This window comes from Notamacropus eugenii, chromosome 5, assembly GCF_028372415.1.
Source record: "Notamacropus eugenii isolate mMacEug1 chromosome 5, mMacEug1.pri_v2, whole genome shotgun sequence".
NCBI lineage: Eukaryota > Metazoa > Chordata > Mammalia > Diprotodontia > Macropodidae > Notamacropus > Notamacropus eugenii.
Window position 1 is genome coordinate 99,157,887 of NC_092876.1, and position 27,219 is coordinate 99,185,105.

General features: G+C 35.6%; 1 pseudogene; it reads right to left on the reverse strand.

Annotated features, from left to right (window-relative positions):
• Window positions 1–3,495: 3,495 nt before the first annotated feature.
• On the reverse strand, window positions 3,496–3,779 carry LOC140508855 (mitochondrial import inner membrane translocase subunit Tim8 A pseudogene; annotated as a pseudogene).
• Between the last annotated feature and the right edge of the window lie 23,440 nt (window positions 3,780–27,219).

A 27,219-nucleotide genomic window follows, 5' to 3' on the forward strand; every position in this document is an offset into this window, starting at 1 on the left:
TTGCCTGATGGAAAGCCTTGTTCCTCCCCATCAGAAAGGAAGGGAGGAAGTGTTTTTTCTCCAATAAAGTACCCTTCAATAGTTTTATATTCCTAATTCTTTTGCAAATATGGAAGTAAAACCTACAGTATGTATTCTTTACTAAAGTCTGGTAAAACTTAAGCTGACTTTTTCAAAGCCCAGCAATGTTTGGAAATAGACAAATATTAGATCAATTATGTAGATAGCATTAAACTGGGATTTAGAGTTTGTTATAACTGATATTCAAGTATCTGTTTTTCGCTAATCAGAAAATGTCAGGTCGCTGTTCATTCAGTCAGTGAGCATCTGTTAAGTGCCTGTTCTCTCAGTTAAACACTTTCATTGTGTCAGATATTGTATTAGGTTCTGATGGTACAAAAAGAGACAAAAGGCTGTCCCAGCCCTCCAAGAGTCCATAATCTAAAAGGAAGAAATAAAAAGCAAAAAAATAAATGTACAAACAAGCTATGTACCAGATAAGAAATAATTAACAGAAGGAAAACACTAGAGTTAAGAGGATTTGGGAAAAGCTTCCTGTATGCTGTAGAAGATAGGGTTTTAATTGGGACTTAAGGAGGCCAGCAAAAGCCTGGACATGGAGAAGAGAATATTCCAGGCTGGGTAGACAATCAGAGAAAATGCCCAGAACCGAGATATCGTCTGAATTTATGTCTTGGTTTTCCCTGTCACCATAGTAGAGTTTTATGGTGAAATTCTTTTGCTGTTGTTGTTATTTACTTATTTTTTCACCTTATTTCTAACCTTTGAACTTTATGTTAAAGTTGGGTTCTTCTCAACTGGGGTGAGGGAAACCCTGTCCCAAGCTTCAGGCTTTTGTGTGCTGCTATTTTCAGAGCTAGTTCTTGGGGTCTGCAAGTTTTTGGTGCTTCCAATTGGCACAATCCTGGGAGGGGTATGGTCACTCCATTCAGGATTACACACTGTTCTTTACCAAGGTTACCTTGGTTCCCTGCAGCTGCAAGTGATAGCATTCCTCTTTTACTTGAGAATTGTGACCAGGCCGCCTGATCCCTTTTGTATGATCCCCAGTGCTGTTCTGTTCCCTGGAACTGTGACCTAGAACTGTGTATGGGCAGTAGAGTTACCAATCAGTGCCAGAAGTACCCAGTGCCAGCAAAGGGTCCCCGTAATCTCTATCTGATCATTTGTCCTACACTTTTACTGTCTGTGACCGGAGAGATTCTGAAGCTGCTGCTGCTGTTGCTGCTTTAACCATTTTTCCCATTGCCCTGCTCCCACCTGGATGCCACCAACTTATAACTTATAACTGATAACCTCCTAAATTTCATTAGGCTGGAAAAATGTCTTACTCTGACCTTTTGTTGACATTAGCACTCCAAAATTTGATATGAGGTGTTATTTTAAAGTTGTTTAGAGGGAAATGTTTGGAGAATTCAAGAGAGACAGCTGTCCCTAATCTGCCATTTTGGCTCTGTCTCCCTTCTAAAGATTTTTCTTCAGATTTTTCAAGGCTCCAGGAAAATACATATTAAATTTCTTTTTAGTGAAATGCTTAAGTTTACTTTCCCTTTTTATCTTAAGATTCTCTAAAGTTTTGATTAAATTAAATTGTATCATTGACTATAGACGTATAGTCACATAGAATGCATTCATTAACTTGTAAATAAATTTAACATTTTTGAAAATATTCTTTTAATCAGTCTACAGGAAGGAGGTGTTTTTTGTGATTATTTTTTAACCATCATAGACTAAGGAAAGTAAGAAGGAATGTCCTGCCTTGTGACTAATTTAAACAGGACACTGAGTAATGTCCAGGAAAAAAAACTGAGAAATTTTTTTCATCTTTTGTCTCAAGAGATAAGATAAGAAGATATAATTTTAAAGTTGAAAGCAAATTGTGGTTGTGTTACAAAATTTCTCATTTTCCCCTGAAGACAGGAGATGAAGATTAGATGTTGCTGGAGCTTTACTAGCAGAAGAAAGCAATCAAGCAAGCTAATACCATCTGGGCTAATATCCAGTAGAGAAACTAGCCTTGGAATGAATTACTACTATTCTTGGGTTTCTCCTTTCCTATACTTGGTCCCCATATTACATTCTTTCTGTATACCCCATTGTCTTTGACTTGAAATTGATGCCTATCCCTTCTCTTCTCCTTGGTCTCACCTCCCTATTCCCCCCCCCCCCCCATTTTCCCCTGGACAAGCATACTACATCTATAGACCAAATGGTAGAACACAAATCTTAGAAAGTTAGGGTAACTTTGATCAGTTCCATCCCTCTCTTACATCAAAGTAGTCTTCTTCACGCTCCATAGCTGAGGTGGAACAATCCAAGTTTTTATTGTGTCATACAGCACATAAAATTCTCTTAAAATGATAACTTTTGTTGTTTACTGTGAGCAAAGGACTTGGTTCAGTGGGGAGGACATGAAAGATACAGACCACATTGTCTTTCTTTCATGGAACTTATGATGTGGAACCATGCATCTGGGAAGATGAGACAAATGAGCATTTTAACTGACCAACGTATCAGCAAGATCATTTGCATATTAAAATATTGCAGCAGTCTTGTTACTCTTTTTTCTAATTCAGATGTTCTTAACATAGGGTCCAGGAACTTTTCTTTTTCCAACCTGAGACAAAGGTTTTTATGTCAGTCATCAGAAGATTTGCAGTAAATGGAACAATGAATCAATACATTAAGTATGCACCTGTCCCTGAAACTATGGCTAGCTGGGGTGGCAGCTGGTTTAAATCTTTACATTAATTCAGGCTTTTCATTAAATTATATCTTTCAGCCACTTCATGAAACTCAAGGCAAATTATTCTCATTTTGAGACTGCCAAAAGGGAGGCAAAAGTTATGTTCCCTAGATAATTAAGATAGATTTCTTTGTATCCAAAGGCCTGTATCTTCTCTGCATTGTGTACTGAGATCCGTTGTATATAGATATTTAAGATACGTCAGAGTAAAGGAGGGAAGATAGATACCAGTGGAAGTGATCAGTATTACAGATCTACCTAGCCATGAAAAGTCACAAAATGAATAAGGAATCCTGAACCTGCAGTACCAAATAGCTTCTCCCCTCCTGTTGCTAGATATATAAATGTGTTATCTGAGCCCTACCCTGTCATAGGTTTCAAAAGAACAAGTACATATCAGAGAGTCTACCTGTATGGCAACCTTTTGAATCCCCTAAAAGAAAGCCAATGATATGTGTACAGTTTAAGTGTATCTGATAGTCTTTCATTCAACTATCTGTAATTTTCATGAAACTGGCATTTCAACACAAAACAAAATACAACCCCCAAACTTACAAAACTGTTTTTTGATCTTTCAGGTGATCATTCAGATTCTGAAGGCTAAAATAAAAGATGTGTCAGTCTGCCCATACCCTTTTATTTCACAACCATCCATCACAGTTCTTTTTATTTTTTTTTTTGAATTATAAAGTTCTTTTGAAAATGGAACAGAGAGAGTGGTGCTGAGATCAGTCAGACAAGCTTTCTGAGAAGTCTAGCCTAGATTTTTGTGTCTTTTCCAATCGACTCAGGATGAACTGGCTTGTGTCAATAAATCACTCAACACAGTTCATGAAACAGGTTTCAGCTTGACTGTCTAGCTTGAGCCCAGATTTGTCCATGTACTTTTCCTGGAACAGTCAGTCATGTGGTGCACCACCTGCTGAGACCACTGTTTCTGAGTTTCCACCTCAATGAAGTGCTGTAGCTGCCATTCCATGGAGCCCAGCCCCATGGTCAATGAAGAATCCATGAACATGTGGCCCTGTGCACAACCACAAGCCTGCCAGTCACAACAACCCATCAGGAACTTTTAAAAAAAATATTTTGATAACTATATTTAGGTATAATTCATTTCCTTTGGAAATTTATGTATTTTATGTCATGTATTAAAATGTTACTTTAAGAAAGGATCCGCGTTACTGTTCTTGTCTTGTCTTTTGTTATCGAGGATCATGACACCAGGAAGGTGATGCTATCACTTGCAAATGAATTGGACTTAAGCGAGAGAGGGTTGTACAAAATTACCAGACTTCACCAGACTGCCAAAGGGTCCATGGTACAAAAAAGTTTAAGAATTCTTCTGTTCTTCTCCTGAGGACTCGCATGCCAATTTATTCTTGTCTAACGGTGATAAAATACTTTCTTCTTATTACCTACAAAAATGTACGATGGTTGCCTTTGGGTAGACCTGAAGATGTTTTTCCTTCTGGTCAAATGCCATTATAAGCATACAGAGTAGGATAAATGTGATCTTTAAATTGTGAAGATTAAAACAATAAAAATAGGGCATGAAAATAAGTAAACTTTTGGTGTTTATTCTGTAAAAGTATTGATCAAAAGAATACACAACCAAATCATTGCTGGATTGATATATATTATTTTGACACATCTCAAAATGCAGATAGACTCTCCTGGGCCCCTCTCCATCTTAGTATATTCCTCAAAATGAAGATAAAGGTGTAATCTTATCTCAGATTTGATATTTGTAACTTGCAGCTTGATAAAAATATATTATTTAAATCAAATTGGTACTAATGTTTTTCTTGACTACCACTTAGATGACATTTAATGTGCTCTTCATTTGTATCATTGCAGTCATTGTGTATATCATATTTTGATTTTGTTTTCTTCACTTCATGGCACTTCAGTTAAGCCTTTGCATTTCCATGAATTATTCATACAATTCAATAATACTCTATTATTTGAAAATACCCATAAATTTTCAGATATTTTGTTGTTGAAAATTGTATTTCTAGAAAATAATAATAACACTTATTATCATTTGTTGTATATAAAGGTCTCTTCTTGATGTAATAATTACCTTGGGGATGTACAGCCCCAAATGGGAAACTACTCCAGAGGGTATGAACAATTTAATAATTATTCTTACATAATTCCAAATTATTTTCCAGTGTAGACTGACCATTTCACAGTTTCATCATCACTAAATTAGGATACCTTTCTTCCTCAAAGCCCTCCAACTTCAGTTTTAAAAAGACATATTCAAAAATTTGTTAGATATGAGCAAACCTAAGAGTTGTTTTAATTTACATTTCTTTGATAATTTGTAATTCTGAATGTTTTTGATCATTTACATTTCCTCTTACAAAAGTTATATCTCCTTTGACAATATGACTAGCAAAGAATACTTCTTAAGGTATTTATCTCAAGTCTCCCTTTTATGTCAGATCTTTAAAACCTGTTTTCTGCAAATATTCTTTCTGAAGCCATATTTGCTCATTATTATAGCTACAGTGATTTTGGTTTTGTAAAGTTTTAAAAATTTTAGGTGATGAAAGTTGTCTATTTAAAAATAATATTCTCCATCCCACAGTTGTTTATAAATTTTTCCCTTGTCCATGGTGGTGAAACATAGAAGCTCTTTCTACTAAAAATAAACTGATTTTTTTTTACATTTGAGTTTTTCAACCATTTAGATTTTTAAAATTTCTATATTATGTAAGATGTTTCAAATTACTTTTCTGTCAAAAGTCTGGTTTTCCTAACAGCTGTTGAGCAATAAAGAGCTTTTTTCTAATAGTTTGAATAGCTGTTGTTGTTGTTTTGAGGTATGTGTGTGGGTCAATCTAACACTAAATTGCTGGGCACATTTTCTTGTAAATTTTGCTTATCTAATTCAACAGGCTCTGGGTTTTTTGCATTGTATTTCCCCCCCATAAATATTTTTTGAGTGTACACAAATATATTTGCATGTAATTGCTTATGTATAAATTATAGACATGTATTACTATGTTAATAGATAGCTGTACTATAAAACAAAAAAGAAATTAAAATGAGATAAAGAAATATCTTGAAAATTGTTTATGTAGTGATGCAAAACTTTTTCCTCACTTAAAATTATTAATCATAATACTATTTTATTTAGAGAAATATGATAGATATGCTTCAGAATTTTTGAAAATATTGCTTCAGTATTTTGTGATGCAGCAATTTTAAGGTTAAGTCCAAGTTCCGTTTTTTTCCCCATGCTTGTTTTAATGTTTGTTATAGCTGAAAGAGAAATCTCCCAAAGATTCTTAGAGTCAACATTGAAAGAATGCTTTCTTGGCTGTATTTACTAAAAGTAGTGATATCTATTTTTTGAAAATCATATCCAATAATTATGCAAAAGTTTTTAAAATAGTCTAATAAATTTCAGTTTTTTATGACATCAATTATTCTTAAAAACTAAACAGAAGTTATTTTGGCAATGATTTTGGCAAAATGCTTTAAAAGAATTTTAAACAGGTTACTAAGCTTTATTTACCTCATCAGTAAAATGAGGAAAATCATATTTTTGTAATATACTTCCCTGGGTAGTTGTGGAAAATGTTCCTGGGTGATGGCAGAGAGAGAATACTAGAAATCTGGAACATTGTATATATTGTTAGTTAAGTTTCTTCATTGGTTATTTTTGCTTAATTTTTTTCTTTTTCCCAATGTAATATTCACTCAAAATAAAATGATGTGAATGAAAATAACATGGAGACAAAACTCATTAAAAAATAAAAATAAATGTTTTGAAAATATTAAACTGTTATGCAAATGTTAGTTTTATTTCTATCATTGACTGAGAATGATTGGATATTCTTCGAGTTTTAAATCTATGTGTCATTGGTGATTATTTCTGGGTGGAATATTCTTACTCTACCTCTATTCCTCTCTATTTTCAATCACTAGGGGACTTATAATAGATTAATAAACAGAACAAAGAATATTAATTTCCATGAATAGTGTAAGGAGTGTTTTTTTTTTCTATTTTAAGTGAAGAAAGTGGTGGAATCATGGATTATTGTCCCCAAAGAAAGTAAAATCCAAACTCTTTATGCCTACTGGTATGGAAGCACCACCACAGTATATAAAACTAAAAGTGTTCCTATATAAATAAAGCTAACGCAACCAAAATTAGAAAGAAAATGGAAAACATTTTTGCAAGTATCTCTGATAAAGGTCTCATTTCTCAAATATATAGAGAACTGAGTAAAATTTATTTAAATGTAAGTCATTCTCCAATTTATAAGTGATCAAAGGATATGAAGAGGCAGTTTTCTGAGGAAGAAATTATATCTATCATAGACACATGAAAAAAATGTTCTAAATTACTGTGGATTAGAGAAATGCAAATGACAAAAATGAAAATGATAAATGTTGAAGGGAATGTTGGAAAACTGGGACACTAAGGTACTGTTGGTAGAATTGTGAACTGATTCAGCCATCCTGGAGAGCAATTTGGAACTATGCCCAAACGACTATAAAAATGTGCATACACATTTGCTGGGTCAGTATCCCAAGGAGATTTAAATAAAAAGGAAGGCCCTCCTATTTGTACAAAATGTTTATTGCATTTCTTTTTGTTGCTAAGAACTGGAAATGGCTGAATAAACCATAGTACAGGATTGCGATGGAATATCATTGTGCTATAAGAAATGACAAGTAGGATGATTTCAGAAAAAACCGGACTTCTGTGAACTGATGCAAAGTGAAGTGAACAGAACCAGGAAAACATTGTACACAGAAACAGCAACATTGTAAGATGAAGAGTTATGAATATTAATTTAGCCATTCTCAGCAATGCAATGATCCAAGACAATCCGAAAGGATTCATGATGAAATATGCTATCTGCCTGTCTGAATATAGATAGAAGCATACTATTTATCACCTTATTTATTTTTTATTAGATCCTTCTCGTACAAAATGAATAATATGAAAATGGTTTACATGAGGGGAAGAGGGAGAAGGAGGAAGGAATAGAATTTAAAATTCAAAATTAAAAAAAAAACCCAAATGTTAAAAACTGTTTTAACATATAATTGGGGAAAAATAAAAGATATTTTTTTAAAAAAGAAGCACCATCACAATCTATACCCACCTACCTCTCACCTTAAATTCTACTACTCTACACAAACTGCTTTCCAGGTTCACTGATTTACTTAAGTTTTCCTAAACATAGCTTGTGCACCATTCACTGCCTCCTTTGTATACATCATTCCTCTTTCCTGTAATTCCTTACTTCCTTCCCTCCCTTCTCTCATTCTCTGTCTTTCTCTCTCTCTGTCTCTCTCTCTTTCTCTGTCCTCTCATTAGATAGATAATATATTTATATATGGATAGGTAATATTTTATAATTTCATATATACATACATATACAAATCTTTCTGTGTGTATATATGTATTTATATGTATATGTAATATTGCCCATCCATATATAAAAACATATAAACACATTATATGTGTATATATGTACATATATAATATATGTGTGTATACACACATTTATAAGAATGCAAGTCATTCCCCAATTTATAATTTATCAAAGGATATGAGCAGGCAGTTTTCAGAAGAAGAATTCAAAGCTGTCCATAATCATGAAAAAAATGTTCTAAATTACTATGAATCAGAGAAATTCAAATGACAAAAAAGGAAAGCATACTTATAATGTGTGTATGGGTACACAAAATGGATTTATATGTATATATACATATATTTGGGTAACATTTAGATATATATTTATGTATGGGTAACATTTTGTGTGTTAATACATATATTCTCTCTCTCTCTGTCTCTCTCTCTCTCTCTCTCTCAGTGGTACCCCTCCTTGAAGACCTATCTCAAATGCAACCTTTCCATTATTGCTTATTTCCTATCCCACTCAATTTGACGCTTATTGTAAGTTGACCACATGACTAACTTTATTTTATATATATATATACATATATATACGTGTGTGTGTGTTATCCAATTTGAATGTAGGCTCCTTGAGAGCAAATACTCCTCATGCCTTCACCCTCTCCTCAATTAACTTGCATTTGTTTTGTATATACATACATACATACATACATACATACATATATATATGTATATATATACACTTCTTGTATCTATTAAAATGTGTACTTCTGAAACGAGGGACTGCTTCACTTTTTCTTCGTCGTTGTATCATTAGCATCCAGTGCAATGCTTAATAAATACATGCTGGTTGATTGATTTGTATTCCCCCACATTGTCTTAGTAGGTAATCAAAAATATATATAAAATTCATAGTTTGATTCAGAGGAAAGCACGTAAAGGAGCTGATCTGTAAGTACCCTGTTAGTTTTCAAAAATTTTCCCATTCATTTTTTAATGCATTCTTTATTGCTTTATGTTCAGTTTTATTTAGGATTATAATGACTTTTTTCCAACCATCATTCTACATACTTCACATCTGAAATATCCTAGTTGTCATAAAGAAAATCTCAATCTCAGAACCTACTTTAAACTGATGATATGTTTTAAATGTTTCTAATAACATTGTGACTCTCTGCTCTTATCTAATCCCCATTGCAATACCACTTCCTTTTTTGGGTACAAGCAAAATGTGAAGGCTCAGTAAAACAAAGCAATTTCCCAAATTAGAAACACAAAATACCTTTGGGATAAGTCAATTCGTACTGTGTACTGTAATGGAGGGTGAACTTTGTCACACCCAGTAAAGTCTACGACTTAGTATGAGATGAGACTACAGATATGGGAGAATTGCTTGCCAATTTTGAAGTCAGCTCAAAAATTCATTGGTCCAGAGATTTAGACTCAACATTTTCCCCTTGACTTTTAAAATTCTTATGCTTTGTAATGTCTCCTTTTCAAGGAAAAACATAGACATCTGATTTAAGCAAAAAACTAAACATTTCCCAGCTCTCGATTTGCAGTATTTTGTGTGAAATAAGCACAAACAAATTACGAGCATGTGGATTAAATTTCTTATAAATTGTATTTGAATTTTAAAATTTGGAACAAAATGTTGTCAGGTTAAAATATCCTCATGCTTGAAATTTGATTACCTCAAAATATTAACCTAGACTCCTATTTTAACAATTCCTTCATATTTTCTCATTTCTATCTAGGAATTCTTGCTTATGCATTCACTTTTTAATCTCTTATTTTATGCTTTTTCCTCTTTGTAGAGAAAAAACAACAACAACAACAGTGAACTTGGAATAGGAAGATGTGAATTTCAGTGCCAGCATTGATACTTGCTAACTGAGTGGTCATGGGAAAAGTCGCTTAACTTCTCTTGAGACTCACTTTTCTCTTCTATGAAATGGGCCAAAACTACTTGTGTCTCTTTCTTTTCAATATTGTTGGTGAAGAACATACTTTGATAACAAATGATACAAATGTGAATTCTTTTGTAATTCCTTGCTGTCTAAGGTGAAAAGTTGTTCCTGAAAATAGAAAGTAAGGTAGAAAAAAATCCCAGATGGAACTAAAACTTAATATGATGAATGATATCAAAAGGAGTGAATCAGTGATAGAATCTACCATTTCCACACAGATATAAATACCTCATAAAGGGCCAGGAATAACCCCCAAGTCCTCAGATATTCATTCATTCAGTCAACAATTATGTGCCTACTTGTGTCCCTATCATTGTTGTAGGAATCAGAAGTTTCTAAAAGGTCATAGTACTGTGGAGAATGTGATGTGGGAGAACAGAAAAAGCATTGGCTCTGGAGAAAGAGGACCAGGTTTTACTTTGGTACATATGACTTCTGTGGCCATGGACAAAGTATTTAACTTCTCCAGGCCTCAGTTTCCTCATTTGGGCCTCTGAGGTCCCTTCCAGGTGTATGTCTGTTTTCATCAGCACAATAAGATAGTATCTTTATCTTATTAAATAAAATTAAATTAAATGGACCCTTGTGTTGAGAAAGATTGAAGGTAAAAGGAGAAGGGGACAATAGAAGATGAGATAGTTTCATGGAAGCAACAAACATGAACTTGGAGGGACTTCAGGAGATTGTGGAGAATAGAAGCATGCTATGGTCCATGAAGTCATGAAGAGTCAGACATGATTAAACAACTGAACAACAAATTTCATAAAATTTTAGCCCCTATTTATCACCTTTGTGGCTCTGGGATGCAGTTTCCCCATTTGTAGAATAAGAGAGTTGACTAGACAGTGTCTAAGGTTCTTTTTACCTTCAGTCTGTGATCCTGTGACCCAATTTACATATTTTCAGTAGTGGAATGATTTTAAGATAGGAGGTGAGTGATAAGACTTAACATGACGAAAAGCATGACTAGATTATTACAGTGGAAGAGTACCGTTTCATAGGATTATAGAGAGCTGGAAGGAAACTTAGAAGCCACATAGTTCAGCTGAAGATGCAGAAAGAATATCTTGCCCAAACTAGGTCTTCTGTCCAAATTTGTTATTCATTTCACTCTACCATATTGCCATGCTAAGTGACTATATAGAAATGAATTTCATTAAAGTCAATACTGAGTGGTAGTTTTGGAGCTGAAGAATATGGGTTCCAATACAAGCCCTTTTGTTTATCAGTTCTGGGACTCTGATCAAGCTATTTCCTCACCCCTCAGAGATGCCATCTTCTCATCTATAAAATGTGATATAAAGGCTAGAAATTTTCCGTTTCATTGCAGACCTAAATCCTATGATTCTATGAATCTATTCATTATTTTTCAAGACAGGATTTTCTGGCCATGTGGGACTCCATAAATAATAATCATAGACTACTTAGCCACTCTATTATATATTTTAATTTTTAGAAATAAATATGATTGAGAATATATTGAATTCTCTTGAACATTCATGAAGAATTTTTTAATCTCTAATGTGTATAGCATTATGATATTCCTTAACAGAAATAATTATAATGGAGGATTAGTCAATGAGAAATAATCATAATTTTGAAATGGTATCTGCCCTTAAGTAAATTTCAGTCTGGAAATAAGGAAATAAGACAATCATATAAGGTATAGCTAAGAAATATAGAGGGGAAAGGACCCTCTCTGCTCGGCAATCTTTATCAATATTCTGTTTAGTGCCTTGGATATTTCAGATTATTGCAACACTATACCTAATGGCTATTGAAAGTGTAATCCATCATGAGCTCTTTGTGTCATTTTCAGGATTACTCTCAATTACTTTGTCAGTCTGCTGTGAGCTCTGGGGGTGGGGATTGGGAGGGCAGAAATGTCTCCCCTTCCCAGTCAGCAATTCTTGAGTCCTTTTAACAATTGTCCAATAGAGCATTATATCACTGAACCTTACTCAATGAAACAGAAACACTTCTATACAGACATTTAATGAGGATTTGTGAGCTTATGGACTCTTGGAGAAATATTTACCTCAATGCAAACACATAAGTCTATGAAAACTGACTTCTACAATAAACATTTATTATTCTTAACAATAAGCCCACAGAAACAAACACAGAAATTTATGCAAATACAATGGAATCAGAGAATACATCAGTACTTTTCCTAGGGCCCTGTTTGGCAAGTTTACTTGATATGAAGTCACATGGCCTAGCAGTTCCAAACAAAGCAGAGTAGGGGAAATATTGCGGTCTGCTCTGGCAGGCAGCCAGACCAAGAGGGAGAGTTCTGCAGCTGGGCCACCACTTTCCATCTACTCTACCCCTTCCCTAGCTCTCCACCCCTCAGAAAAGATAGTACCAGGGAGAAAGTGTGGCTGTGCCTAGATTAAAGCCATATCCAGAGAGAACAATGTGGCTTCTGCTCTGGTTGCAGTAAAAGAGCCAAAGAAAGGGTAAAAACTGGGGCTGAGCAAACGACTCGAAGGAGCTAAGGATAGGAGGGGAGGAGTGCAGAAATCAAGAAGAAAGTAAGAAGAGAAGTAGAATTAATATTTCAGACACAATACAAGCTTGCTCCTTTGGTTATAAGTTAATATTAATGGTTGAGAGATAATATAGAACAATTCCTCTTAGGAGAGGAGAAATTGATGAGGCAGCAGATTTTATGAACAGGATTTCAGGGAGGAGAAGGAGCCTCTTTCAGTGCCCCTTTGGGTTAGTGAAAGATGCAGGATAGAATATTTCCAGGCAGATCACAAAAAAAAAAAAAAAAAAAAAAGAAGTGGGAGTTGGGTCTCAACAACAGAAAGGAAACTCTGGAATCACCACAAAACGATCCCACAAAGTTAGGAAGGGACAATACAGTGGTTTCAGTTGGGGAAGGTCAGGAAACTTCAGGAGAATCATTTCTCCAACCTAAGGGCTGTGTTTCTTCTAACTGCCTGCCTCCCACTAAAAAAAAAAAAAAAAAAAAAAAGGAAATGGCTGGGATCCCAAGGATGAAAGCCAAACTCTGAGTAACTGAAAACTAATAATGATTCCAGAGAACAGTTAATGAAAAAATGAAATATAATCCCTCTTCTTGGCAGAGAAACAGAAGAATTCTAGGACAGAATCAAGTCTATATTGTCTGATACGGTAACTGTATTGGATGTTTTTCACTTAACTCTTTTCCTTTGTTACAAGGAACTGTTCAGTTTAGAAGGTAGAAGGAAGGGAGTATTTCCAGATATAATATGATGTAAAAATAAAGGGCATCAATAAAAATGGTTTAAAATAAATAAAAATACATATTTGAAGGGCCATCATGAAGTGGAATGAAACATAGTTTTTGTGATCTCAAATAGTAGAAAGAACCAAGAATATTAGTGTCCCACAGCTTCACAATATAACTCCATGGGAAAAGAAAACTTCCTAACAAGTAGAGGTATCCAAAAGTGACCTATGTTCCTTTAGAAGGCAGTGAATTCCACAGATCTTCAGGTTTTTAGCAGGAAGAGATATTAGAAAAGGGATTCAGATATAGGAAATGGAACCAACTATTGTCTCTGTAATCAAAAGAATTAGTTTCTAGTTCACCTTTATCCTGACTTTTCAGTGACCTTGGTCAAATCATTTTACTTGACTGGTTCTTAATTTCCTCATTTGTAAAATGAATTGTAAAATGAATAGATTGAATCTACCTTCTAGGTAGATCTAGGTTTATGATTCTGTGAACTTTATGGACCTTCCCAATTCTGAGATTCTGACCCTATTAATCACCAATAATTGTTGAATTTTACTGCATATGAGAGAAATGTGTATCAGTACAGCCTGCATACATGGAAATAGACAAAAGTTCTGAGAATTAATGGAGACTCTATTTGGGTTCATTTTAGTAATTTAATCTTATGATAGAATTCAGTCACCAAAGTGATTTTCTTTTTTCTCTTAATTTATTGTATTTTTAATTTATGGAATAAAACAAGCATTTCCATAACATAGCAAAAAAGATGATTACACATGAAACTGCAAATCTTCTATGTGCAACCTGCTATTTCTTTCCAATATACAAGGTTATCATGCACATTTATTTTTCTTTTTTTCTCCCCTTCCCTCCCTAGAGATGGCTACCATTAGACACAAATAGGGGGTTGTGTATGTGTGTGTATCCGTGTGTGTGTAAAATTATTCTATACATACTTCTATTTCTCAGATCCTTTTCTAGATGCAGATAGTATCTTTCTTCTTATTAATTTGAGTATTTGTAATAGTCAAAATAACACTCACTCAAAGTCATTCTTAAAGCAATGTTGCTCTTACCATATACAATGTTCTCTTGGTTGTGTTCATTTTACTCTTCGTTATTTCACACAAATCTTTTCTTGTTTTTCTAAAATCATTGAGTGAATTATTTCTCATAGTACAGAAGTATTCTATCGCAGTCATTGCAAGGATGCCCATCAAAGTGATTATCTCAAAGCACTGAACGAACCATGTCACCCCCATATTCAATAAGATAGAGCGTCTATCACTTCCAGGATCAAATATCAAATCTATTTGACATTCAAAGCCCTTTATAACCTATCCCCCTTCTTCCATCTTGCCTCTTTTCTTACCTTATCTTTCTCCAACTCTCCATGAATTCTTCAACCCAGTGACACTGTCCTCCTTGTTGTTCCAGGAACAAGACACTATTTCTTGGCTTTGGGCATTTTCTCTGCCATCCTGCATACCTGGAACACTTCCCTCCTCATCTCTGTCTCTTGGTTTCCTTGGCTTCCTTTTAAGTTCCAATTAAAATCTTACCTCCTAGATTTTCCCAATCCCTTTTAACCCTAGTGTCTTCTTTTTATAAATTATTTTGTACTTATCCACTATATAGCATGTTTGTAAATATTTGCTTTCTGTCTCCCCCATTAGATTGTGAGCTCCTCAAGGGTAAGGTTAATGTCTTTTACCTTTCTTTTTTATCCCTAGCACTGGCACATAGTAGGTACTTAATGAATACTTATTGACTGACTGACAGGTTAGTTCTGGACACCTTTGCTTAATCATTCAAAGCTAGCCCAGGTGCTTCTCCATTTACTTATCTGAGTAATCTTTTACCTTTGTTTATTCCTTTTTGTGTCTCCTTTCCCCCTCCTCCACATCAATCAATCAATTAAGCAATATATTCTTTAAAGCACCTACTGTAAATATTCATCTTAACTTTCTTCTCTAGTTACAATGACAGGCTGATAATTTATCGATTGCAAACTATATTTGAAAAACAAAGGATTTTTGCAGATATAATAAAAATAACAATGAACATTTGTATAATACTTCAAGGTTTTGTAAAGAGCTTTGCAAATTCTCTTTTTGTTTTTTATCTTTACAACCACTCTGAGAGGAAGGTGCTATTATCACCTCCATATTACAGATTAGGTAATTGAGGCAGAGAGAGGTTAAAGGACTGGCCCAGCATATAAAACTGGTAACTGAGTTTGGATTTGAACTCAAATCTTCCAAACTCCAGTTCCAGCAGTCTATGTAGCAGACCACCTCCCTGCCAGAAGATGATGGTATATTTGGACCAAAAGAAAGAGTACCTTAAAATAAATTGATAGTAGGGTGACAGTTTCCTCAAATCCCTATCCAACTTGTTATGTATTTTGAATTAACAAGGTCTTTTGTAAAGTTTTCACTCTGTTTCCTTAAGGCAATTTCAGTTTGATGACATCGTCATCATCGCAAACATTTTTAGTGCTTTGAGGTTTGAAAGGTGCTTTACCTACCTTATCGCATTCAACTTTCCTGTGAGGTACACATTATTTTTGTTCCTCATTTTACAGATGTGGAAACTAAGGCTCAGAAAAATTAAGGGACTTGCCTAGTGAAACACAAGAGGTAAATGGATGAGGAAAGAGGTAGTTGCCCTGGGTCTCAGGAAGAAAAAAGAAATAGAGATATGTTCAATGAACTGGGCCAGAACTAGAGAAATTGAGGCAAGACCTCAGGTCCGAAGCCACAGTTGAGATCTTTCCCATGTTTTGAGCCTGCAATGTGACAGTTTATGTAAAATGCTGCAAAAGTCAATAACTGTTATTAAAAACTCCTTGAGAGAAAGAATGGCATATATAATCCCTTTTCTATTCTCCAAAGCACCTTCTATAATAATATTAATATAACACAAGGCCATCTTAACCTTGGATCTATGAACTTAAAAAAAATTCATAATGGCATTTCAATAGGATTTACTTCCTTTGTAATTAGAGATGTATGATTTTTATGCATTTAAATAATAATATAATATATTAATAATAATAACATAATTCTGAGAAGGAATCCATAGGCTTCCTCAAACTCCCCAAAAGGTCCATGACACAAAAAAATTAACCCTTAACAGAATAAGTGATAAAGACTTACAGAATCTGCTAATGAATGAATCCCTATGATACAGTTAACTATCCTTTCTGACAAAACCTCATTTCATTGGACAAATGTTTCATTTTAATGGTAAAAACTCTATAGTGAAATTTATTTTCAAGAATTGTCAAAGGCTCTATAAAAAAAATATTTCTTGGATTTGTTTTAAACAATCAGACTACTATTGCCTGGTCAATTGTATATGTTTCTATGATGCCAGGTCACTGCATGGGTCTATGATGGCTAATTCTGGATAATGAAGGATAGGCCCTTCCCTAAAATACAGGTTCAAACAAGATTTTACCAATGAAAGAAGGAACCTTCATGAGCTCAGTAATGAGGTAAGGATGTGAGGTAAATCATAGAAGCATGGATGAGAGTATGTAATAAGCACCAAGAAATGCTTGCTGATTCTTATTGATTCAGAGGTGGGAATGTTGTTTGAAATGATGACTTTCAAAATTAAAAAAATAAGATAAAATTAGAAGAGAAGTAGAAGAAGAATTCAATATTCTTTTTTTGTTGCTTTCCCCCTATACCCAATTGGTTCTCTTTGAGAGTGAAGGACAAATAGGGTAGCACAGAAAGATTTGAATACCCATTCTTAGGAGTGTTCAACTGTCCTTTATAGTGGTGATTCTCAAGCATGGCATTGTGGAATGAGTACTGATTGGAGTTAGAGTTATGTATTCAAATTGCACTTCTGATATCACTGTGGAAAGTCACTTAGCTTCCTTTGGCCTGAGTTTCCTCACTTGTAAAATGAAGAGGTTGGACTCAGTGCCCTTTCAGTTTCCTTTCAGCTTCAAATATTTGATCCTATAATCCTAGGGAGAAATAATCTCAAGATCTAACTGAAAGTCCAGAGTAGAAGAAAGCCCATACCTTCATTTCAATGCCAAGCCACTTTAGATTATGTGGGTGGAATAATGTCTTCAAAATTCCCTACTATGGGTGGAGAAGGTTGGGAAAAATCCATTCATTGAACACACAAAAATTGTTTTAATGCTTACGCAATAAGCACTGGGACAGAACCACCAGCAACTGTCATTGCAATCTCAGAAGTTACACACTCTCATATAGTAGCCAATTATGGCTAGATGGAATATGGGGTGTTTCAGGGCAAGCCAGTCCAGAATTTAAACTTATTCCTTTCCCCCACCTCCTGCCCAGTTATCTTCCTATAAAGTGGATTTGCAGCTTTCTAGTGGTACAAGTTCTTCCTATATGAAGGGCATAAGTTTTAGAGTAAATGGGTAGAACCAGACATACCTCTCCAAGTAACCAAGTGCCATCATAAACTCTCACCTTTGTAAATGCCTTTTCTATTTTCTTCCTACAAATAGTTTTTGTAACTCATCTTGGATTCATCTTCAACACCAAAGAACTTTGACAGTCATTTGTCTCTATTACTCAATGGTCTAGATTCTCATATTTTTGCTTTTAACAAATGAATTTATTTTGTAAGGGACACTCAATACTCCTCCCCCTTTACCTATTGTGCACCCTTGGATTAGATCACTACAGAAAATAGGATATTATTTCTGTCGACTAGAGAACTTTATTAATCTGAGAATAAAAACACAACAGATTTGAATTTGGAAGAACATAGCTCTATGTATCTTTGTACAGTAGGACAGCATAGTCTAGAAATCAAACCCCATAACTGTTTGCTGTCATTCTCTACAGCTAAACTTTCTATACGTCTGAAACCTCTTGTATGACTTTTCATAAATTTTACAATAGCAAAAACTTGCAGATCTGGTAGGTACAAAATTAAGACAGACTGGAAAGGACAAAAGAAGAAAAAGATTTCCCCCCCATACCACCCATTAAGGTCCTATTTCTTTTTGTGCCCAAATGGTGACTGAATCAGAAAGCATGATGACTACTAATTATATGTTGAGCCTGGAATTCCTTCCATGTGAGAAAAATGAAACTATTACTTTGTTTAAAATGACTGACTTCTGGAAATTTGAAAGAGGAATAAAATAAAGTTACATTGTCTTCTACATGATGGCAGAAATATCTAGTCTGCCATCCTGATTGTGCGTACCATCATCTGAGTCAACTAGTTTCACAAACAGGATCATGATTTAGGATTCAAAGAGACTTGAAAGGTCATTTAGCTACACTCTAACCTAATTCCCTCATCTTTCATTTGAGTAAACTTAGGGTCAAAGGCATACAATTATTAAGTGAACATCAAGGGTAAGAAACCTGTAACCTTGGGGCTACATGTGGTCTTCTATGTCCTTGGGTGACCTTTTGACTAAGTCCAAGTTATACAGAAAAATATAAGGGATTTGTTCTTTGAAGTTTAGATTCAATCGAAGGGCCACACTTAGGTACCTAGAGGGCCACATGTGACCTTGACGGCACAGGTTCCCCACTTCTGAGCAAACCTTTATCTGAACTGAGGTCCTCTGATCCCAAATCTTAGCATTCTTTCCACTGTATCTTCCTCCCCATTCTCTTATCCCATTGCATTGGCAAGTTTACCTTTACTCCACTTATATGGTTACCATATAAGTTCAGGCCTTTGTCATTTCACACATAGACCGTGGAAAGAGCTTCACAAATAGTCTCCATCTTATTACTGTTCCCTCTTCTAAGCCATTCTCCACATAGCTGCCAAAATAAATTTCCTAAGCTACAGGGATCTAACCTCAAGAAATTTAATTGGCTCTCTACTATGTACAGGATAAAATATAAACTTATCTTGATGGTAAAAGCTATTATAGTATGACTCCAGCCTACCTTCCCAGACTTATTTTACATTATCCCCATGCTCTGTTCATGGGATAATGATCATGCTGGCCTACTTCCTGTTTCCCAAACTCCACAGTCAAATTTCTTCCTCACTTTTGCCTCTAAAATTCCCTCTTTTCCTTCAAGCCTTTTCAGGAAACCCAGAGGGTCTCTTGAGACATTTAGTGGTTAGTATACTTCTACTCTTTTCAAATTATCTTATCTTAACTCATCTGTATAACTTTTGCAACTCAACCCCACACTGGTAGATTGCAAACTCCCTGAGCTTAAGGACTGCTTTTCATTTTATCTTTGTATTTCCAGTTGTCTTGTACATACTATGCACTTTGTAAAAGGGTTTTGTTTTTGTTTTTAGAGCAAAGATCAGTGATCTAGCTCAATTTTCTATGGCCTCAGGGACTCTTTCTGAAGCTCTGTAGTGGTAAAGGAGTAGTGACAAGTCTTCTACTCCCTCCCCACGCTCATTTTCTTCTGAACAATGGAACTCCAAAATACAGGGGAGGTCCTGACATAATCCTGTGGCAGAAATAGGGAACTGAGTTAGTACAAAAGGGCAGATAAAATTCATTCTTAGAGCACATTGTAAATCAGTCATCTTGGAAGGGCTGGCTGGCATTTTTTGTCCCCATTTCTACATATTGGGACCTTTGATGTGTAAAAAAATTGGAACATCAAGTTTTCATGATTTATTCAGCTATGGGAAGAACATATGAAGAATACTTCACAGGCAAAAAGGGACCCAGAAGAAACACAAAGTAAGCTCTCAGGTTGGATCAATACTTCCAAAGAATGTGACTAAAAGGAAGCCTTTACTCTTACTAGAAATGTAAACATGTGCTTGTAAGTTTTTTATCTGTTTCTGTAGGACCTGTAAAGAGTGCTCTCAGTAAAGAAACTCCCTCTATCAATACACAATTTAGAGGCTTTGATAGTTGTTTGGGACACTGAGATATTAAATCTAAGGTCACATGGCAACTATATGTTTGAAGCAGGACTTACACCTAGATCTTCTGACTCCAAAGCTTGCCCTCTAAAACTTCACTGTAGTGCTATTTAGTATGGAGAAGAATACAATTTGAATCAGGACCCTATCTAAGAACTCCCTTTCTCATACATTTTCATTTACTCTGCCTTCTCTAATTCCTTCCAATCCACCTACAACTATACTGATTAACCTGTAAGTAGGATGTTGTTAGGTTTAATCTATAGTTGTATTTTTCCTAAGGCTAAAGTATAAAATAGGAGAGTGGATAAAAGAGGAGGGAGGAGGAAAAAAGGTAGACGATAATATGAGTTACCATAATTAACTCAAAGGTTCAAAAAGGTTAAAAGAGGAAATAATGCCTTTAGTCTCTTAGGAAGAAGAGGATGCACAAGAGAATGGCTGAGGAGACATATGCTTCCTGCTTCAGGAGAGGGGAAATCAGAAATCTTGAAGACAATTAATACTCAGAAAAATGGGAAAACATAAACTCAGAGAGATTTCATGGATAGTGAGAAAATGCTAATGACCAAGAGGAAAAGGCAATCATGAATTACATTATCAGGAGCAAAGTTAAATTCTCATCATACTTCTTTCTATCACCTGCAGGAACATTGATATTTCTTTTTTAAAGTTAATTTATTTATTTTTAGTTTTCAACATTCACTTCCCTAAGCTTTAAATTCTTCCCCCCCCCACATCACTCATCCGCAAGATGGCAAGCAATCTGATATAGGCTCTACACATACATTCCTATTAAACATATTTTCACATTAGTTATGTTGCAGACTTATAATGCAGAAGAATTATAATGAATGGGAGAAATAATGAGAAAGAAAAATCAAAACAAAACCAAATAAATAGTCCACTTCACTCTTCACTCCAATTCCATAGTGTGGAGTCTGTATGTGGATGGCATTTTCCATCAAGAGTCATTTGGAATTGTTTTAGGTCCTTGCATTGCTGAGAAGATCTAAGTCTATCAAAGTCAGTCATCACACAATGTAGCTGTTACTGCATACAATGTTCTCCTACTTTTCCTCATTTCACTCAACACCAGTTCATTTAAGTGTTTCCAGGATTTTCTGAAGTTCACCTGTTCATCATTTGTTATAGCACAATAATATTCCATTATATTCATATGCCAGAACTTGTTCCACCATTTGCCAATTGATGGACATCCCCTTAATTTCCACTTCTTGACTGTCACAAATAAGAGCTGCTATAAAGATTTTTATGTATGTGGATCCTTTCCCTGTTTTAATGTTCTCTTTGGGATACAGTCCTAGAAATGGTATTGTTGGGTCAAAGGTATGCACATTTTTATAACCCTTTGAACAGAATTCCAAATTGCTCTCCATAATGGTTGGATCATCACACAACTCCACCAACAATGAATGAGTGTTCTAGCTCTCTCACATCTTCTCCAACATTTATCATTTCCTATTTTGTCATGTTAGCCAACCTGATAGGTGTGTTGTGGTATCTTAGAGTTCTTTTGATTTGCATCTCTCTAATCAATACTGATTTAGAGCATTTTTTCTTATGACTATAGTGTTATTTACTTCCTCTGAAAACTGCCTGTTTATATCCTTTGACCACTTATCAATTGGGGAATGACTTGCATTCTTGTAAATTTTGCTCAGTTCTCTATATATTTTAGAAATGAGACCTTTATCACAGACACTAGTTGTAAAAATTCTTTCTCAAGTGTCTGCTTCCTTCCTGAACTTGGTTGTATTGGTTTTGTTTGTGAAAAAAAAATCCATTTAATATAATCAAAATTATCCATTTTTTCATTTCATAATGTTCTCTATCTCTCCATTTTCCATAACTCAGACAGATAAATTATTCCTTCCTCCCCTAATTTTTTTATGTTATCAACCTTTATACCTAGATTGTGTATCCATTTGGAATTTATTTTGATAAACAGTGTCAGATGTTGGTCAATGCCCAGTTTCGTCCATACTATTTTCCAGTTTTCCCAGAAGTTTTTGTCAAATAGTGAGTTCTTATTCCAGAAGCAAGAGTCCTTCAGTTTATCAAACAGTAGCTTGCTTTAACCATTGAATCATGTTTTGTTAGTAATAAATAGAAATGTTGGTGGGTTTATTTTTATATCTTACAACTTTGCTAAATTTGCTTATTACTTCAAGTAGTTTTTTTTTTTTTTTTTTTTTTTACTGTAATGGGGATAAGCTAGATGAATTTCCAATAAGATTGGGGGTGAAACAAGGAAGTCGTTTATCACTGCTGTTATTCAATATGGTCCTAAAATGTTAGGTTTAGCAGCAAGAGAAGAAAAAAGAAATTGAAGGAATTAGAATAGGCAAAGAAGAAACTGTTATCCCTCTTTGCAGATGATATGATAATATGCTTAGAAAATCCTAGAGAATGAAGTAAAAAATCATCTGCATTTCTGTATATTACTAACAAAGCCCAACAGCAAGAGATAGAGAAATCCCATTTAAAATTACTCTAGACACTATAAAATATTTGGGACTGTACCTGCCAAAACAAACCCAGGGACTATAGGAACACAATTATAAAACACTTTTTGCACAAATAAAGTCAGATCCTAAGCAACTGGAAAAACATCAGTTGCTCATGGGATTAATTTACTTATTCAGTGCCAAGTAAACTACCAAAAATTTATTTTATAGAGCTAGAAAATATAATATCAGAATTCATCTACAAGAACAAAAGGTCCAGAATATCAATGAAATTAATGAAAAGAAATGGTAGAGATGGTGGCCAAACCATACCAGATCTTAAATTGTATTATAAAGCAGCAGTCATCAAAACCACTTGGGACTGGCTAAGAAATAGAAGGAGTAGATCAATGGAATAGGTTAGGCACACAAGACACAGTAGTCAATGATTATAGCAGTCTATTGTTTGATAAACCTAGTGACCCCAGCTTCTGGAATAAGAACTCACTGTTTGACAAAAACTGCTAGGAAAACTGGAAAACAGTGTGGCAGAAACTGGGCATAGACCAACACCTGGCACTGTATACCAGAATAAAGTTCAAATGGGCACATTATCTAAGTATAAAGGCTGATACTATAAGCAAACTAGGAGAGCAAGGACTAATTTGTCTGTCAGATCCATGGAGAATGGAGGAATTTATGACCAAACAAGATATAGAGAACACTGTAAAATGCAAAATGGATAATTTTGATTATAGTAAATTGAAAAGTTTTTGCACAAAGCCAAGGCAACCAAGATTAGGAGGGAAGCATAAAACTGGGAAAATTTTTTTACAGCTGCTGTCTGTGATAAAGGCCTCATTTCTAAAGTATATAGAGAACTGAGTCAAATTTACAAGAATACCAGTCATTCCCCAATTGATGAATAGTCAGTTTTCAGAGGAAGTAACTAAAGCTACCTGTAGTCATATTAAAAAATTGCTCTAAATCACTATTGATTAGAGAGATGTAAATCAAAACAACTCTGAGGTGCCACATTATACCTATCAGATTGGCTAACATGACAAGACAGAAAGATGATATATGTTGGAGAAGATGTGGTAGACTTGGAACACTAATTCATTGTTGGTGGAGCTGTGAACTGATCCAACCATTCTGGAGAGCAATTTGGAACTATGCTCAATGGGCTACAAAAATGTGCATACCCTTTGACCAGCAATATAGCTTCTAGGATTGTATCCCCAAGAGATCATAAAAATGGGAAAGGGTCCCACAGGTACAAAAGTATTTGTAGCAGCTCTCTTTGTTGTGGCCCAAAACTGGAAATATAGGGGATGCCCATCAGTTGGGGAATGGCTGAATAAATTGTGCTATATGAATGGAATGGAATACTATTATGCTATAAGAAATGATGAAGAGGAAGTCTTCAGAGAGGTCTTGAAAGACTTATATGAACTGATGCTGAATGAAAGGAGAAGAACCAGTAGAACTTTGTACACAGCAGCAATCACAGTGGGCCAGGAATTTTTCTGGTAGACTTAATACTTCATTGCAATGCAAGAACTTAAAAAATTCCCAATAGACTCTTGAGGCAAAATGCCTTCCACATCCCAAGAAAGAACTATGGAATTTGATTGCAGAATGAAGCAGACCATTTTCTTTTGTGTTGCGTTTTGCTTTGTTTTATGATTTCTCCCATTCATTTTAATTCTTCTATGCAACATGACTAAGGTGAAAACGTATTTAATGGGAATGTATAGAATAGAACCTATATAAAATTGCATGCTGTCTCAAGGAGGGAGTGGGGAATGAGGGAGAGGGAGTGGAAAAAAATCTAAGATATGTGGAAGTGATTGTAGAACACTGATAACAAATAAAATAATTTAATTAAAAAGGATGGCATACTCTCTTGGGGAGGGAGAATAAAGGGAGGGGGAGAATATTTAAAACTTTTGGAAATAAATGTTGAAAACTGAAAACAAATTAATGAATTTGGGAAGAAATTAAAGAGGAATCTACCCTCCAAAAAATTTAGTCCTTCTTGAACTCTTCTAAGAAGGTGTTTTGGGCTTGAGACTAGTTCATATTCCCTTCTTGAGGTTTCAGATGTGGGTATAGTGTCAATGTTATCCTCTTCTGAATTTGTATTTTTCTCTTCCCTATCCCCATAGTAAGACTCTATGGTCTTTGCTTTTCTAAGTTACTTTTTCATTACTGTGATTGCCTTTTTCCTGGCTTTTAAAGTGGATCTCTACTTCTGGGGCACAGAGGGCTCTGTCCCATGCTTCTTGTGCTGGGGACTAGGGGCCTGGTTACTGACTTTGTGTGCTATGACCTTTGGCTTTGGTAGCAGGAAGTTATGTAATGTTGTTGCTTACCTGCTGCTGAGCTGAAGCTGGCTGGTGTGTGCTGAGGCCAGGTGAGGTCTTTCTATGTTTCCTCCAGGTTACAATAAAGCTTGTGCGGTGAGGTGTTGAGGAGGAGTGGTCAGGTCATTGGAGGTTTCCTCCTCTCCTAAGTCTGTGCTAGAGCATAGGTAGGTTCAGCAGCTGGTAGTTACCTGTCTGTGTTAGTGTCTGCTGATTTCCCTGGATGTGTGAAGGCATGCAGGGGGTCCTGGTGTTGGTACTTGCCTGCTCCACCACCCTAAGGCTCAGGATCTCCTACTGGTCCGCTGAGGTGGGGTTTGTTGCTGGCTTGCTGGTATGCCTGCTGTCCTGTACTGGTTCCCTTCAGCCACAGCAAGAGGGACTTTTCATTTTAATCCCCTAGCCTCCCAAGTTAAAAAACTGATATACCTTTTCTTCTGGCTCCATTATGCCAGAATTTATCCTGGGGAAATAGATCTCTTGGTTTTTCAAGATTAACAAGGGAGGGTGAGAGCAACTTACCGTTTATTCCCCTATCTTGGCTTCCCAAAGTTTAAATAGATTACTTATAAACATTCAGTCTGTGGGCTGATAGCCCCAGGAATAGGTTCTTCCACTGCCACAGGCCCTGCACAGGATTGCTCTTCTTTCTGATCCAGTTCTGTCATCCCCCTTTCTTCTGCTGAGAGGTCTGAGAATCTTCACTGCTGGGGTCTACTTAGACTTTGCTATGATCGTCTGCACTGGTGCAGTCTATGTACTCTGTATTCCTCTCCAAGCCCAGAGCTCAAAAAGGATTTTGAAAATCAAATAAGAGAATTAAAGGAAACATTGGGAAGAGAAATGAGAGTGATGCGAGAAAATATGAAAAAAAAAAAGAACAAGTCAACAGCTTCCTAAAGGAGATCCCAAAAAATGCTGAGGAAAATAACTTGTTTAAAAATAGACTAACTCAACTTTTCCTATTGACCTTCCAGGTTGTCTTGGGCTGGAAATCTGCCACACTGTCTTGCTGTGGATTATACCACTCTACAATTTCTTTAGATTCACTTTTTAGAAGTATTTGAAGAAGTTTGTAGGCGAGCTCAGGAAAGTCTGTGTTTTCACTCCACTACCTTGGCTCCACCTCCCCTGACCAGCATTGATATTTCTAAGAGTGAAACACAACAGGAAAAGAAAATGGATGGGAAAGGGAGGCAGGGAACAAGTTCTACAAAGCAAGAACAGAAATTGTTCAGAAAATAAGAATTCAAAATAACTCCCTTAGAAGTTTACCTTAGGGGTAGAGCCAAAATCGTGAAGTAAAAACAGGGACTTGCTTGAGCTCTCCCCCAAACCCCTACATATATCTGTAAAAATGACTCTAAACAAATTATAGAGTAGAAGAACCCCAAAATGACAGAGTGAAACAAATTCTTAGCCCTAGACAACCAGGAAAGTTGATTGGAAATGTGTGTTACACTAGTCTGAGAGAAGAGTACATTCCCGTGTGGGTAGTGCTGACACAGACAGGCCCCTAGCAAACCCAGAGTAGACCTCAGGGCACTGATTCACTGGAAGCCATAGTAGCTTCCAACTCATAAATGTCAAAGACAACTTAGAAGGTCAGTAGGAAATGTTTGTCTGACCTGGGTGAGAGCAGAATACGGTCCTGCCCTAGCCCTGGGGCAACAGGGAGTGGGGGTGGGAAAGAAGGGGCTACAGTGGTGGCTGCTTCCAGAGCTCTCAGCCCAAAGACACTGGGGGGAATCAAGTGACTGATCAGAGAAAGACTGCAAGAATCTCTGCTGGCACTGAGGCAGGATTCTCTTGCATTGCCTATACTTCGATTTGGGTTGCAGTCTTGGGCCAAGGAGGAACACTGGCATGGCTAGACTTGAGTCAGCAGTGGAGAAGAATCCTATTCACATTTTCAAAGCAGAAAAGAGTGCTTGTGATCACTCACAGAGTAGATAACAGGCCAGGAAAGGAGTAAACACCTCTCCTTTGATCATACAATCTTGGAAGAACTGAAAATTTACAGGTACGGGACACGACATCTTCCATACTGGAACCAAAGACTTCACTTAACAAAGAATTAAAAAGTCAAGTGATTGGCTGGGAAAATGAGTAGAGGAAAAGAGATCAGACTATAGAACCTTA